General features: G+C 42.2%; 1 protein-coding gene across 1 annotated transcript in view; it reads left to right on the plus strand.

Moving 5' to 3' along the window:
• The first annotated feature begins 15,641 nt into the window (after window positions 1–15,641).
• Window positions 15,642–17,752, plus strand: part of LOC138367955 (putative neural-cadherin 2) — a 203,178-nt gene continuing 201,067 nt past the window's right edge. The window contains exon 1 of the mRNA XM_069330238.1: window positions 15,642–15,740. The gene's annotated coding sequence lies outside the window, so the exon portion shown is untranslated. The remainder of the gene's footprint in view (window positions 15,741–17,752) is intronic.

Here is a 17,752-nt window from a genome sequence, read left to right on the forward strand (position 1 = left end):
TTATACAAAGAATTTGTATGTATAATAATATTAATTTATATATAACAAGAAACCGATTTTTAATACACAGTATGTTAAAATTGATGAACGGGTCAGGGGAAAACGGCCGCTGCTTTAAACAGCCTAGTGTGAGGACCTGTTGTCTGAGGACAGGTTGTCCCCGCAATAATTTAGCTCCTCGCGAGAGTTCCCAACCTCAAGAAATGGGTGTACTAAAGTGCCCTAACATAACCAATGAGAGGACCCACGAACAGTTTTTGGCCTTAGGTAAAGTATATTTCAAATTGCTACGTGCTATAAAGAGAACAGGTTTAGTAATTAGGGACGAAGCTGTAAAAGTATTAGCTGATCGTTTTCTGGGGAAACATATAACGACTCAGAAACTTACCTTAGACCTAAAATCCAACATAATAATGTTACGGTAATCTCCTGCTTAGGCAAGGAGATCCTGACTATTCCTTTACTGCCTATTCAACAACATATCTGCATACTCCAGTATAAGAAGTGAAAACTTCCCATTCACCTGTTGTTATTGCTATAAACAGCCTCCTGGTGCTTCGGAGCTCATTAACTGTTTAATAATTGTAAACAAAGCCGCCAAAGGTTGAGAAAAGATGTACAGGTTCGTAAGTGTTTGCGTAACTGCTTTCGTGAATCTGGCTCCTGCTGTCTGCAGCCCAGTGCCACTCGCCGGTCGACCAACCCTTAACTACTTGTTTGAGACTGCCGGCGATAGTTACCTGCACATCAGCGCCATCTACACTAGGCCTGGCCACATATATAAGCAGCTCACCACTAGCCAGACCTCTCTCACCATCTGGTCACCATTTGGTCCGGGAGACATCTCCCGTCACGCAGGGTGCAGTCGCACCTCCACAGATCTCCAGTATCATCTAATGATACTGGTGATGGCTCAAAAGGGCCACCACTTACGGGCTATTCATGCCTGTGCCACCTTTTGGGTGGCTTCATCTTCATCTTAACACATTCACAAGGGAGACATCTCCCGTCACGCAGGGTGCATTCGCACCTCCACAGATCTCCAGTATCAGCTCTTGATACTTGTAATGGCTTAAAAGGGCCACCACTTACGGGCTATTCATGCCCGTGCCACCTTTTGGGTGGCTTAATCATCATCAATCAATCAATCAGCCAGACCTCACAGAGGTCACGACCTCTCCGTAGGGTGCAGTCGCACCTCCACAGATCTCTAGTATCAGCTAATGATACTGGTAATGGCTCCAAAGGGCTCCCACTTACGGGATATTCATGCCCGTGCCACCTTTTGGGTGGCTTAATCTTCATCAATAAATCAATCAATCAGCCAGACCTCCAGAATACCCTTCGTGCTCTCAATGCCGTAACATGTACTGTAGCCTTCCCAAGAAACTGTAGATGCGAACAGCTTCTCGTATATTGTATTGAGTTTTGCACCTCTCTTTGCCCTTAACGTAACTGTCACATGTTTGTTTCTGTTGCCTTGTATATTGTGTATTGTCGAGTAGAATATGGGAATTATTTTAATTGTTGTTAAAGTCATTTTTGTTATATAAAATATTTAAAGTTTTTAATTCCTTTGGAATTTACCCGCAGCTCTCACACCGTAAAGAGGTCAGAAGCAGTCTTAGTTAGTTTATTTTACTTTTTTTTTTATTTTATGTGACTGGCATTTCACCTGGCGGAATAGCCACTGCTCTATTCTTTCAGATTTACGTCACAATAATAATTGTGGCTTCATTATATAGTAATTAGAATTTATTTATTCAATGACTCCGTTAAAGGGATACAAAAAGTTGCAAATTAAATTTGGCAGAAAAATAGGTCAGAAATCCCCCCAGCCACTCTCCACTGAAAACGGAATGCTTGTACCTGGCTTAGTTGTTGGAAAAAGTCTTGCCGTGTTAAAGAAAGGAACAATAGAGTCTTGGATTGCATCGTACAGTAGAGCTACGGGTGCTGGTACAGTAGAGCTACGGGTGCTGGTACAGTAGAGCTACGGGTGCTGGTACAGTAGAGCTACGGGTGCTGGTACAGTAGAGCTACGCGTGCTGTACAGAAAGAGGAGACGGGCCACGCGAATATTGTTGTATGTGGACCCTGCAATCGTTTCCCCTTTACGAATGAAATGTTAAAAATAGGAAGAGCTTTCATTGCTGATCGGGGGTTCGTTGAAACAACATTGAAGAATTACTGTGAGTGTTACAGAGATTTACCGATCTCTCTCTCTCTCTCTCTCTCTCTCTCTCTCTCTCTCTCTCTCTCTCTCTCTCTCTCTCTCTCTCTCTCTCTCTCTCTCTCTCTCTCTCTCTCTCTCTCTCTCTCTCTCGGGTCGTAGTCTTAAGGACCCGGGTTCGATTCCCGGCCGAGGAGTAAACACATGAGCGGAGTTTCCTTCACTGATGCATCTGTTCACCTAGCAGTAAATAGGTACCTGGGAGTTAGACAGCTGTTCCGGGCTGCTTCCTGCGGATATGTGTGTATGTGTGCGTGTGTTAGAAATATATGTAGTAGATATAATAGAGGAAAAAATAGATTGGTTAGAAAGACGGGGTCCAAGATCTAGTAGCTCGATTTTGCAGACACAAATAGTAAAAACACACACACACACACACACACACACACACACACACACACACACACACACACACACACACACACACACACAGTCTCGTAGACGTCTCAAGCTGTGCAGAGCTTATGCAGGTAGCCATAAATATTTAAAAGGAGAAAGTTAGATAGTTATCAGGATTTACAGGAAACTATATCTTTTCTGGTAAAGGTAATTTAATTTCATTTCTTTGCAGATCCAAAGCTCCTTTTTCTAAAGTTTTTTAAAATCTGGCGCAAATTTCCGAACTTTTATTGCGTTTGTCAGTTGATTGATGGGACAGGCAAGCTGCTGTTTCCTTATCGGTGCTGGCGGAGAAAACTTTGGGTGCAGCGTGTGAGGCTCTGCAGGTAGTAGTTTGTACTCGTCGGTCTTGTCATTCATCACTTATATGTAGTCTATTGTCATTCATCACTCATATATAGTCCGTTGTGTTTATCACCCATCTGTGGTCCACTGTGATTCATCATAGAAGATTCATCACTCATGTTCTCGTTATTCCTCACTCATCTATGACCTCTCGTGCTCGCAATTCACGATTCATCTATTACGTCTTGTACTCGTGAGTAGTAGTATAAGTGGTTGTTGTTGTTGTTGCACTTGTTCTTGTTGCACTTGTTCTTGTTGCACTTGTTCTTGTTGCACTTGTTCTTGTTGCACTTGTTCTTGTTGCACTTGTTCTTGTTGCACTTGTTCTTGTTGCACTTGAAAATAGTATTTGTAACAGCAATAGCAATAATTGCAGTAGTAGCCATAATTACAGAGGTATCAAAACCAACTTGTCATGATTTCGGGGCTCACCGTCCCCGCGGCTCAGTCCTTGACCAGGCCTCCTGGTTGCTGGACCGGTCAACCATGCTGTTAGACGCGGCTGCTCGCAGCCTGATGTGTGAATAACAGGCCGGTTGATAGGTATCCTTTGGAGGCGTTTGTCAAGGGGGGTCGGCCAGTTATGCCCCTTATGTGTAGTGGAAGCGTGTTGAACAGTCTCGGGCCTCTGATGTTGATAGAGTTCTCTCTCAGAGTACCTGTTGCACCTCTGCTCTTCAACGGGGGTATTCTGCACATCCTGCCATGCCTTCTGGTCTCATGTGGTGTTATATCTGTGTGCAGGTTTGGGACCAGCGCCCTTTATAATTTTCCATGTGTAAATTATTATGTCTCTCCCGCCTGCGCTCAAGAGAATATAGATTTAGACTCTTTAGTTGGTCCCAATAGTTTAGATGTTTTACTGAGTGGATTTTAGCAGTAAAAGATCTCTGCACGATCTCCAGGCCAGCAATTTCTCCATCTGTGAAAGGGGCTGTTGAATAGCAGGACTAGAAGCTAGCGGGTAGTGGTAGTTTACTAGCAACGTTCACTAATCCCTCAACTTGAAGGTGGCTTGGCTGGTATGTAGAAGAAATGACCTGGTCATATGGTGAGTAAAACTGCCAAGCTTGGAGTGTATTGGTGTTTTAAGTGTCAATATTGCTTCTCACCTCGCTAATAAGTCATTATTTAACATGGAACTGGATGGCTGCATTTTAAACGTAAACAAATTGGAGAATATAAATATGTTAGTAATGGTGGTCAGTTTTAATTGTGTGTGGTCCTAGGCTAGGCTCAATGTTGCAATAAGATTGCAATAAGGCCAGTTGTGACCTACTACGCAAATAATGTCTTTTTTTAAACATTGCATTTCTTGAAGACGTGCTGAACATTGGTAATTATAACTTAGAGAGAAGACAAAGTGGTAGAAGAACACCAAGTCCAGGGTACACTTTATAGGCCAAGTTCCACCCGCGATGGCTTTATTAATCTCAACCCCTATCAGGCGAGACGTTATCCTCACGATAGTGCACCTTGGTCCTTGTAGAGGAGCTTGGTGGCCGGCTCCTCTACACGGCTGGCTGGGAGTGTGAGGGTCTTCTCAGAGCGTTGACAGCTCGCTTGAATTTAGCCTGGATGTCAAGGTTTGACCGGAGTGTGGTTGAAAGGGTTTGACCAGATTGTGGATGAAGAGGTTTGACCGGAGTGTGGATGAAGAGGTTTGACCGGAGTGTGGATGAAGAGGTTTGACCGGAGCGTGGATGAAGAGGTTTGACCGGAGCGTGGATGAAGAGATTTGACCGGAGCGTGGATGAAGAGGTTTGACCGGAGTGTGGATGAAGAGGTTTGACCGGAGTGTGGATGAAGAGGTTTGACCGGAGTGTGGATGAAGAGGTTTGACCGGAGTGTGGATGAAGAGGTTTGACCGGAGTGTGGATGAAGAGGTTTGACCGGAGTGTGGATGAAGAGATTTGACCGGAGCGTGGATGAAGAGGTTTGACCGGAGCGTGGATGAAGAGATTTGACCGGAGCGTGGATGAAGAGGTTTGACCGGAGCGTGGATGAAGAGGTTTGACCGGAGCGTGGATGAAGAGATTTGACCGGAGCGTGGATGAAGAGGTTTGACCGGAGTGTGGTTGAAAGGGTTTGCCCGGAGTGTGGATGAAAGGGTTTGCCCGGAGTGTGGATGAAGAGGTTTGGCTGGAGCGTGGATGAAGAGGTTTGACCGGAGCGTGGATGAAGAGGTTTGACCGGAGTGTGGATGAAAGGGTTTGGCCGGAGCGTGGAGGAAGAGGCAGGGATGTTTAGAATGTACCGCTTAGTAATAGCACATTATGGGAGCATTGCCACACATGTCTGTTACGTGTTGTTCCGAGGAACAAGGAACGCGTCTCCTCGACAAGACCGCTAATTAAACGTGGCTCTGGTCAAGGGTTGTGTCTTTCTATATATTAACATGCTTAGGCACGTCTGCATACATGCAGCTCCCCCCTAGACTATATGGAAGATTATATAGATTGTGTCAAGAGATGTGATGCTAAAGTATCCCCTATCTCGCAAGATTAGTCAAACAGGGCCATGTGAAACTTAGTTTGTACTTGGCAATTTTAGATGCATTAAATCTCAGTGACACCAAATTTAATAAAGAAACAATGAGAAAAAAATCAGGTTCCGTAAGAAGGTTAGTCATGCAGGGCCATGTGGCCCACTTAGTGGGCCAGCTAAGAGGCCCTAAGACCAGGCCTAAGTGGCCAGCTAAGAGGCCTTAAGGGCTGGCCCTAAGCCAGCCAGAGGCTTAGGGCCCGCGCAGGAATATCCCGGCAAAAAATATAAAAAGTAGCCTGCACTGGTAAAGTTTGGGTGCATTAAGAAGATATCCTCACTAACACTAGAGTAAATAAAGTAATTGCAAAGTTCGATTGTTTGGGCTGTTATTAATTTAATGGTTTGGGTCTTTACAGTGCTATCATAAAAAAAGGCGTCACTAACAGTAAACATTTTATGATCTGGGGCAATACCCATTGTGACTTGTAGCGAGACTTGTTCCCTTTATTATTAAGTTGACTTTCATTGTTACCATAAACTTGTTCCTGCCACTGTCACCACACTGGGTTAAGGTATTACTGCTGTAGTGAAGCTGTGGGAACCGACCTGTGAGATTTATATTTATTTAATTTATATGAATTTATATAGAATTTATATTTACGTTAATTTGTATACTTCGATAGCAATTTGTATGATGTTAAGTGGACTGTATTTCTGCAATAATCTCACAAATCGATCCTCTACACATTAGGGGGGGTTTATATTGAATTTATATATATGCAGCCAATCAAACTACAGTATTAAACTACATATATTGTTAAACATTGAAGAGGTTCCTTATCTTATTGTACAGCAGGCCTTAGTCCACCAGATATAACTAGGATGTAGACACCGAATTATCCTCTTTGAGGTAGCTTCCATCACCCAGTAACTGGTACACAAAGCATGCTTCCTCGTCTTGACCTGTCAAAAGGGCGCTAGCTATAAAGCCAGAATCCTAATATATGACAGTTATATCAGAGAAAACACTGCACATTGAACCGTAAAGACCTAGGCTTAATTACCTTTTATTAAGAGGCAGTTCGTATTCTAACCAGCTCGCCCCTATCTAATGACATTAATGGCCACAAATGATAGATAAATGGGTTTCGGCAGAACACTTAACTTGTATTTGTTGACAGCGTGTTGATGATGGTACACCTTTGGTTTCCATAACACTTCGTCCAAGTAAAATTAACAGGAGCCGTATTTGCTCCAGTGAGCCTCTGGTCTAAGTACAATAACAATGGCTGACCACTCCCTCCTCACTGACGCTACTGGCCTACATTGTCCAGATGACAGTAAGTGATAGAAGGGTCACATTTACTCTATTTTAATTCTGATAATTAAATTAATTTATATGAGATGTTTTTATGATGGTAAAGTCCAAAGACTAATGTATTTAAGAATAATTCCCACTATAATAGGTGGTGAATTTATAATAGTATGTGGTAATGATATCCCGTTTTCTATAGACGGAAATTCCACTACAAGTTACATTTTCTATGGGTTAACTTGTTTATACAACACAACAATATTATCTGCCTGTATGATATTATTAAATGGTGTCGGATTTTCCGACAGAAGCTGAGGGCCAAATTCTCAGATAATTTTCATTATTTGAAGTCAGGTAAACAAAATATCAGGATTAAATATCAGGATTGACTATAGACTAAATGATCTGCAGATCATTTAGTCTCATGTTCTTATATATTAAAAAAAGAACAATCTTGCTGTTAAATATCTGTTTCTCCTGCGGTAAATTTAAGCGTGTCCATTCACTTGTACAGTAACTCTGTAATTTGTATTTTCCGTGGCGTGGTCCCGGGCGATATATCTGAAGGTGTGAGCTCGTTCATTACAAAATAGACGCGTCGTGGTATCGCGCGATGTGCTGCATAATTTGAAGTGTTTTCACCCTGTCACCATCACGGGGAGAGGTCAGGGGTCAGCTGGAGAGTCAACATTTTCGTCATGCTGAACAAACTGAAAGGTTCGCCTGAAAGACTTATGCTGAATTTATTTTATATTTACACGTTACAGTGAATAAATATATGAGAGGGTGTTCTGTAACTACAAATTGTTGTGGCGTGTTCCTTCACTTGACGGGCTGTTACATCAGTAATGAAGAAACTCTCCACTTGATCAATGTTCCAACGCTTGCTATGTTCAAGATCAGTCTCCAGCAGCACTGTATCAATACTGTACTAGATGCGAAACTATATCAATACTAGATGCAGCAGAAACAACACTTCATTCAATACTATATGCATCACTCTCAATACAAGGTACAACACAAGGAATAGTATCAACACATGATGCAACTTAATATAAATAATAGATGCAACATAAGCAACACTATATCGACACTATATGCAACACTATATAGATAATTGATGCAACACAGCAAAATATATCAGTATTAGATGCAACCCTATATAGATACTAGATACAACACTAGATACTAGATATAACTAGATTGCATCTAGTTTCATCAATATCTGATGCAACACGACAGTAATATACCGATACTAGATGCAACACCATACTGATGCTAGATGTAAGACAGCAACAATATATCAATCATAGTTGCAACATAGATCACGAAGATGAGAGGAACTGTCAGCACTGTGGCAAAATGCCCGACAGACCATTGGAATATGATCTAACACAGTGCACAGTCACAAACCCAATAAGATTTCGTCTTGGGTTCAACAGAGCAGAAATTGTTAAACACATGGGGCATAAGAGTACTGAAGCGAACATAGTTATAAATACTCGTACTCCGCCTAAGTAAAACAGAAACAAGTAACACTTAGTGGGCCAGCCAGAGGCTTAAGGCCCGCGTAGGTATACAAAAAATAAGGGCCCTGCAAAAACGAAAAAGTGTGCCATCACTCTGGCAATCATTTTACACTCCACCAATATGAATATAATTGTTATTTCTGGTTTAGATCTTTATTTGCCACTGCTATATCGGGATAACTATATTCTGTGATTGCTAGTAATATGCAGTTTAGGGGGGCACAGCTGATTGCATTTTATTCTGAAGCGCAGTGGTTAGCGGGACCACGATCAATTGGTTCTGGGTTGCATCGTGTTGAATGGTTAGTCATGGGACTCGATAACGAGTATTACTTTCAATTTAATATGAAAGTGAAAGATTAGTTACAATATTTCTGATCTCAGCCTCTCCTCGATGATGTCGTAACCACTTCATTGTATATGCAACTGGATTCATTGAAACATTATTCTACTTGGAGTATATTTTAAGTTCGGTCTACTTGGATACTTTTTTCCTGCTGGTGGAAACATGTACTCGTCGTAGCTCTACCAAACCTTATACACCGAGAAGGTGATATTCTCTTGCCCAAAATGGAAAACTTTCTTGAAAACGTTGAACGATTCCCGCGGACCCAAGACACCAAACCGAAAACTATCTCAGATAAGTGCACAACACCTCGCGTTTGGATGAGCGTGACCACTAGCGATCTTCCTCTTTATCAATAAAATGCAATCATGCAAACTCCTTCCTGCACGTATTCCTCAGAGTGTGTTTTCGTGTACTATTCCCTCAGTTTTGTCTTTATCTTATAGCAAGCATCATCCCTTCCCCTCCCCCGCTCTCTTTCTCCATCCCTCTCACAGATGAATCTTTATTTCTTAGTCTGCCATCTCCCTTAGATGGATTCTTCCAGCATCCCACCTTCCCCTCTCTCTAACATGTATCGTTATCTTATAGCAACCCTATGTAAGGAAGCGGTATCTCCAAGTGTATATTCATACTTGGCATACAAACATGTATACAGTTTTAAAAAACTTATGCCAAAGGTGCACATGCATGTCTGTGGAGTATGAATCACTGCCTGATCAACCAGGCTGTGATTCATAAAATTCAGGATACGAGCAGTAGCATCCAACTACCGTGGAGCGCTGATTCCAGAACCAATAACAGAATAAATATATATATATATATATATATATATATATATATATATATATATATATATATATATATATATATATATATATATATATATATATATATATATATATATATATATATATATATATATATATATATATATATGACAATGTCAGACCACGGAGGAAAAATGAAACAGGAAGACCTTCTGAAGATGTATTTAATATACGAAAGTACTTAAGGAAATTCCTGTTTCATTTTTCCTCCGTGGTCTGACATTGTCACATTCTTAATCACGTGTTTATTTTCGTGATATACACACACACATATATATATATATATATATATATATATATATATATATATATATATATATATATATATATATATATATATATAACTGAAAACTAACACCCCAGAAGTGACTCGAACCCATACTGCCAGGAGCACAGTGCAACTGGTGTACAGGGCACCTTATCCACTCGACCATCACGACCGGACAAAAGCTGATGGTAGCCGAGGTTATTTCCCCATCAGCCCGCCGGCACTCTGATGGTAATCTTGGGCATAGTATTTTATCAAATCACCTCACACTCTCTCTCTCTCTCTCTGTCTCTCTCTCTCTCTCTCTCTCTCTCTCTCTCTCTCTCTCTCTCTCTCTCTCTCTCTCTCTCTCTCTCTCAAGAGATTAAGATTCCCTCGGAGATTTTGCTTAATGTTTTACCATTAGCGACACTTGCAAACAGTATTCCATTTGTCGTGAATTCTGCTCATAGGGATTATATTCATACCAGTGATACACAAGTGTTACTGGCATGTATATTTCTCTTTCGAATGTTACTCGAGTGAAAATATTTTACAAATGGAATTCTTGCAAGCGTTTCTCATAAGATTATTTCTCTGTATTCTTAAGAATGTTACGAGTATAATTTGCTCATACAAATTCTCTTTCAATTTGTCTCAAAAGAGAATTTCATTCTAACTAACATTCTCTTGCCAGGAACAAATGTTTCTGGCACGAATGTTAGTAATAACTGCTCTTAATTATAATTGCTTAGGCGAGTTTGATAATACTATAAATTTTGACGTGATGTATGACAGCTCTGTTGTTGACTCGCGAACATTATGAAGGTTAAGCGTGTAGAGATTGCAATAATTTGTCTTCTTTTACTCCCTAGATTCTTTTATGTGTGACTAGAAACGTTGTCTGGGACAGGAAGCCTGAACTTAGGCTTATAGAGGTCCACCTTAGGCCAATTTCTGATATTTCTCGGGATGCAACTCTCAGCAGTGGCCTAACTCACGGGTACCCCATTATAATGCTAGGTGAACAGATGCATCAAGTGAAAGGCAATGTGCCCAACTGTGTCTGTAACGTGCGACTGTGCATAAAGAAAGCGTTTGTACCCAATAAATACGTTTAGTGTTAATAATTCTTTATACTATGTTCTGTATTCTCATCCAAGCAGTTTGGAACGCCTCTGAGGCGTTGATACGCAGAGATGCGTTCACTTCAGTGCTGGTCAGGTGGTAAGGTGGTCTCGGGTGTGAAGCAAGTTCACTTATTTTTACCTTGTTTAAGTTCACTTTTAGGAGATCTGCTCTGAACGTACATTAACCTGCTCTGAACGCACATTAACCTGCTATGAACGCACATTAACCTGCTATGAACGCACATTAACCTGCTATGAACGCACATTAACCTGCTATGAACGCACATTAACCTGCTATGAACGCACATTAACCTGCTATGAACGCACATTAACCTGCTATGAACGCACATTAACCTGCTATAAACACGCATTAAACTGCTCTGAACGCACATTAAACTACTCTGAACGCACATTAACCTGCTCTGAACAAACATTAACTGGCTCTGAACAATTCATTTGAAGACCTATTCCCCCGCCCCCCCCCCCCCCATGTTATAAGCAAGACATACGCCACTTCAAAGACCGCATGTTCTCCAAGTCTTAAGTTCTCACTGTTGAATTTCCAGTGAATAATTAGAGACAGCTCATAGCTCAGTCTCTCTTGATGGCTTTGGCTGTATCTTCTGTATCATCTTAGACCTGCACCAGCGGCTTTGTGTCGGTCACGTCAGACGTGCGTTACCTTGACTTGACGCCCACGTCAGACATGCGTTACCTTGACTTGACGCCGACGTTACATGCGTTACTCTGACCTGATGCCCACGTCAGACGTGCGTTACCTTGACTTGACGCCCACGTCAGACATGCGTTACCTTGACTTGACGCCGACGTTACATGCGTTACTCTGACCTGATGCCCACGTCAGACATGCGTTACCATGACATTTTATAAATTTCCATCAAAGTTAATTAGGTTTCATGTAGCCTCACAAGCAGGAAGGAAACACCTCCGGCTTTGTTTACAAAGTCGTTTTTTGGAGTAGTTGAGCAGTCTGTGACCTTCACCACAGTCATGAACGTGACTAACTGTCCATCATTAATCACCGGATCTAATGAAATCTGCAACTTAAGCATTCTAGTAATTTTGAAAGTTAATTTTAGCTTAGGATATCTGTCAGGTGCGGCGCATGAGTGCGTGGTGGGGTACAGAGCTCGCTCGCTCTCTCTCTTTCTCTCTCTCTCTCTCTCTCTCTCTCTCTCTCTCTCTCTCTCTCTCTCTCTCTCTCTCTCTCTCTCTCTCTCTCTCTCTCTCTCTCTGTCTCTCTCTCTCTGTCTCTCTCTCTCTCTCTCTCTCTCTCTGTCTCTCTCTCTCTGTCTCTCTCTCTCTCTCTCTCTCTCTCTCTCTCTCTCTCTCTCTCTCTCTCTCTCTCTCTCTCTCTCTCTCTCTCTCTCTCTCTCTCTCTCTCTCTCTCTCTCTCTCTCTCTCACTCTCACTCACTCCACCACGTTCTGTGCTGAGGAATTATTAAACTCATGTCAGCTAAATTGCAAAAGTGGTAGAGTGAGCTATTTGTCTCCAGGAAGCTGAATCAGTCATTGTTGGTGAGTCCTGTTGTCAACAGCAGCCACAACGGTACTGTTGTCGCTCTTATATAACGCATCTCCTGAGGCTCGTGGCATATATACGCATCTTCAAGCTGGATTTTTTTATCACATTAAGTTTTCATGGGTACGCTATACGCGTCGTGGTTTTGCACAGTCCATCGTCCTGAAATGAGAGTACTTATAGTAACTATTTGGTGGAAAGTTCCAACATGTAGTGATGGACCTCGAAAACCGGAATTTTGTGTGCCCGCAACATAAATATAATACCTAACCTAACCTAACCTAACCTAACCTAATCTAACCTAACCTAACCTAACCTAACCTAACCTAACCTAACCTAACCTAACCTAATCTAACCTAACCTAATCTCTCCAAGCAAAACTACGTCTAACACACGCTCTCTTAGGCCTAATATAGAAATATATGTTCAGTACTAGGCTTTGGAATATTTAAGTTCGGTTTTCAGCTTTATTTTCCCAGACTCTTTAAAATTATTATAACAAAAAGTGGTTTAGTGGTGGTTCATCACTACGTATTGGTACTTCCCACCCAACGGTTACTATTAGTACTGTCACTCCAAGAGCATGCAAGACTGTACCATTTAGTCACCAAAATCTGTACTTGGTCAACTCGTATGTTCAAGGAGATACGAATGAATAGAGTAATGCCTGTTTTCTATTAAGGCCGCCACCATCACCATTTGGTCACCACTTGGTCCGGGAGACATCTCCCGTCACGCAGGGTGCAGTTGCGCCTCCACAGATCTCCAGTATCATCTTTTGATACTGGTAATGGCTCGAAAGGGCCACCACTTACGGGCTATTCATGCCCGTGCCACCTCTTGGGTGGCTTAATCTTCATCAATCAATCAATCAGCCGCCACCATACCTTACTGTCCAACACACAAGAATACTTTAGTCCTGCACATATGCACTGAGAAGCAGGTTACACCTGACTGTATTATATGTGTCCTGCGTTTGTTTCATTGGGGGCAGCTCAGGTATATAGTCAACTATTCCCAGTCATGCCACAGTTATAGTTTCGCTTCTGTGCCAGGTTAGTCCACTACGGGCTCGCCATAGCCCGTGATACATGGAACTTTTTGTTCCCAGTAGCTGAATCTTAAACAACAACAACCATTCATGCCTGAAACCTTCCTGTGTGTTTTGGTTCTATTATGGTTGATTGGCAATTTGTTCCAGAGATCTCTCAACCTTATTTCAGAGTCAATATTTATTTTCTTAATCTTAAATTATAGTTTGGGTCCATTATATTGTGTTCTTTTTCTCTTTTTTTTAGCATAATTTTTATTCCCAACTTGTTAAGACATTTCACCCATTTGTAACCCTTCAGTCGAGTCCCTCCTGATGTTTACGCCACTATAGAAAATGTAAACTAAGTTCTTTATCTTGACAATTCGTTTTGACAACACCATCCTTTCAACCCGTTCTCTCGACCCGTTCTCTCGACCCGTCCTCTCGACCCGTTCTCTCGACCCGTCCTCTCGACCCGTCCTCTCGACCCGTCCTCTCGACCCGTCCTCTCGACCCGGCCTCTCGACCCGTCCTCTCGACCCGGCCTCTCGACCCGGCCTCTCGACCCGGCCTCTCGACCCGTCCTTTCAACCCGTCTCTCAACTAATACGTCTTATGCTATACGTTAAGGCCCCCAACGTACCAATTACAAAGTACTATGAACAGCAGCGGCTCACAAATATCCACGTTTTCTATGCATCGGCAGGTTAGGTTAGGTTAGGTTAGTGGTTTGGGTTCGTGCCCTTCTTGTTAGGTTAACACTCTGTATTTTGTACGTTGTGGCAGGCTAAGAGAACGGGTTGCTTCGTAAGGGAAATTTCCAATGCCTGGGAATGATCCTTCTCTGTATACCACCAAAAATATTTGTACTTATCCAACAGAACGTTCCCCAGCACTGTGTCGCTTAAGTCTGGCGGAGATAATTCAAAATTGATGGATAAAGTAAGCTTTGATATTATTTTTAGATATGAATTATTGAATCCTATTGGCCATATTTTGTAAATTTTGGATTACTTATTTGGCTTTAATTCTATATTGATCATGACTTCGAGATCCTCTTCACATTCAGAATTTTTTTTAAATTTCAGTATTGTATGGTTGATCTCTGCTGCCTATTATAATTTCAGAGCCTCGTAACGCTACACTTGTCAGCATTCATCTGTCTGTTTTTACTGTTTTCCAAGTTCTGTTTAGGTCTGTCTTTTAAGTTTTTCTGTTTAGGTCTTTGTCTGAACTTAAGCTTTACTGTTTATCGTGTACTGGGACAAGGAAGCACTACACTGAGACAAAGAAGCACTACACTGAGACAAAGAACCACTACAATGAGACAAGGAAGCACTACACTGAGACAAAGAACCACTACACTGAGACAAAGAACCACTACACTGAGACAAGGAAGCAATGTACTGTGGCACGGTACCAGTACGCTGAAACAAGGAAGCACTGCACTCGACAGACAGTAACCAGTGTACCGAGTCAGTTCAAAAGTCCAAAAGTTTTTCTTTTGTTTAATTGTTTGATCCTCGAACTTCCGAGTCCCCGGAAAATCCTCCTCACTGCATTTATATAATGGGATAATTTGTGTAAAGATTAATTTACAGCATTTATGGAAATGCTCACAATATCAGCGACGAAGATACTCAGAATATTATACATTAAATTAAATCCATACTGAAGGACAGGCTGATAGGCGATTAGTAAGGTGGTGTTTGACGCGAGTAGTGAAGGGGGAGGGTTATCGTCATTCAGGAAAAGCTTTTTAATGCTCTTTTGATTGAGGAAATTTTAAAAACTTGATTTCCAATTTTGATGTTGACAGATTCTTCGGTTGATGTTGTTAGCGCCGACTTAAGCCTCCTGTTAACAGACAGCCTCGTTTGGACCCGATGGTTTGTTGCTGTTTGGCTTTGTTTGTATAGGGAAGTGTCGCGGTGTGTCTGAATGTTGGTTGCTGGTGGTGGCAGCAGGGGTGAGGGCAGGTGGTGGCAGCAGGGGTGAGGGCAGGTGGTGGCAGCAGGGGTGAGGGCAGGTGGTGGCAGCAGGGGTGAGGGCAGGTGGTGGCAGCAGGGGTGAGGGCAGGTGGTGGCAGCAGGGGTGAGGGCAGCTGGTGGCAGCAGGGATGGCAGCAGGGGTGGCAGCAGCAGCAGGGGCGGGGGGTGGAGGAGAGCCAGGGAGGGCAGGAGGCGGCCACAGTCGCTCACCGCCCGTCTCTGGACGCAGTTGTCGGCGCTCCCTGGCACAGTGCCTCTCTGAGCGGCTCTCCCACAGTGCCACGCTGAGCGACTGAGTGCTTTCTCTAGTGTAAATAACACCTTCCGTACCGCATCACCGCCAGTCGATTATAAGTTATTTATTTGTCAGTGGCTACTTCTACAAGGCTTACCAACCAAGTTATCTTGTACTCTTAGGCCGTAAGGATTCAAGCTGTGAAAGCTCGTCTCTCCGTCGACACTTAATGTTATCTTCAGGATAAACATGTTTCGACAATGAGATCACAATAACCTGGGATGCTGGGCCAATCCTGCCGTCCAAGCATCATCCTCATTAACGTCTTCCTGTGCTCCCGCCCGCGGATGTATCATGACCTGATTGCCAGAGCCTGTAATTAATCAGGTTATCACATGATAACTTAGTTAATTGGTGATTAATTAATGATTGTTTAGTGATAAAGTAGAATCCAGTTTCAGTTTTGTACATTAATGCTGAGAATGTTGATATTGAGTTATGTAAAGGAGTTAATCCCTTTATTCTTGATTGGTCAAAACTTTGACGTTATAGAAAACAATTCGTTCAGCGATTTCAAGCATTCGTAAGGTTTTTGTGTTGTTGAATTCATGCCACGAAAGATGACGTATATCCACGACTGTCGTAGTGTTCCCTGCGCACATGTGCGTGGTGGTGTGACCCGGCTGTTAGCTAACTGGTCTGCGTTTTGCGCACAATATCTTCATTAACAACGTAATATATTGTGGGCTTTTTGTATTGTGTTTTCATTTACCGTTGACGCTGTTGCGGGATCCGCAAGTTGTACCTCACTCTTCCAGCTGTTGTAGTTTTGTTTGATAAATTAAATTTATTGTTTACATGTCACTAATAAATTCACTTTGTAGTATGCAAGCTGGAACTGCAATAATCCGGGAAGGCTTTATTTTTACTTAGTACTCTTGTGTGTAATCATTTATTGCGTTTTTTTTATAATAATTATTTTCTGGTCTCATTTTCAATAGTATGATCCGTGAGTGCTAGTTTTTGTTTTCTTTGCGAAAAGACATTTTTGTCCAGCCGTTGTCTCTTCAGGCAACGGCTGGACATCTTAGCGTTGCTTTAGTAGCAACGTTTAAAACCCGTTGATGTGGGCTTCAGGAGACAGGTGTGTGTGTATTCACTTATTATATTATATATTCACTTAATTGTGCTTGCGAGGGTTGAGCTTTGGCTCTTTGGTCCCGCCTCTCAACTGTCAATCAACTGGTGTACAGATTCCTGAGCCTTCTGGGCTCTATCATATCTACATTTGAAACTGTGTATGGAGTCAGCCTCCACCACATCACTGCCTAGTGCATTCCATCTGTTAACTACTCTGACACTGAAAAAATTCTTTCTAGCGTCTCTGTGGCTCATCTGGGTACTAAGTTTCCACCTGTGTCCCTTTGTTCGTGTCCCACCCGTGCTCAAGAGTTTGTCTTTGTCCACCCTGTCAATGTATGTATATGTGTGCGTGTGTGCACGTTTGTTATAGAAATATATGTAGTAGACTAAATAGAGAAAAAACAGATTGGTTAGAAAGGCGGGGTCCAAGATCTAATAGCTCGATTCTGCAGAAACAAATAGTAAAATACACACACACACACACACACACACACTCTCTTTAAACAAACACTAGGGGTTCATTAGGGCTGTCATCTGGAGCACCTGGGGGAAACAGCAAGCAAGAGTTGTTATCGCACCTCGGCTCATCTGAATCCTGTCCCTAGATACTCTATTTATTTAATGAGATTAGTTTTGAATCTTAGTATCATATAAGGAACAGCTACTTAGTGAAACTACAATCAAGAGCTGTTTATCCTGCCTCACCTCAGTGTGTGTATGTGTGTGCGTGAGAGCGAATGTATGTGTGTGTGTGTTTACTATTTGTGACTGCAGAATCGAGCTATTAGTTCTAGTCCTTCTAACCAATCCATCTTTCCTCAATTTTGTCTATTACGTGTATTTCTCTCTTAACACACACACACACACACACACACACACACACACACACACACACACACACACACACACACACACACACACACACACACACACACAAAAGGAAG

Source organism: Procambarus clarkii, chromosome 24 (assembly GCF_040958095.1).
Source record: "Procambarus clarkii isolate CNS0578487 chromosome 24, FALCON_Pclarkii_2.0, whole genome shotgun sequence".
Lineage (NCBI taxonomy): Eukaryota > Metazoa > Arthropoda > Malacostraca > Decapoda > Cambaridae > Procambarus > Procambarus clarkii.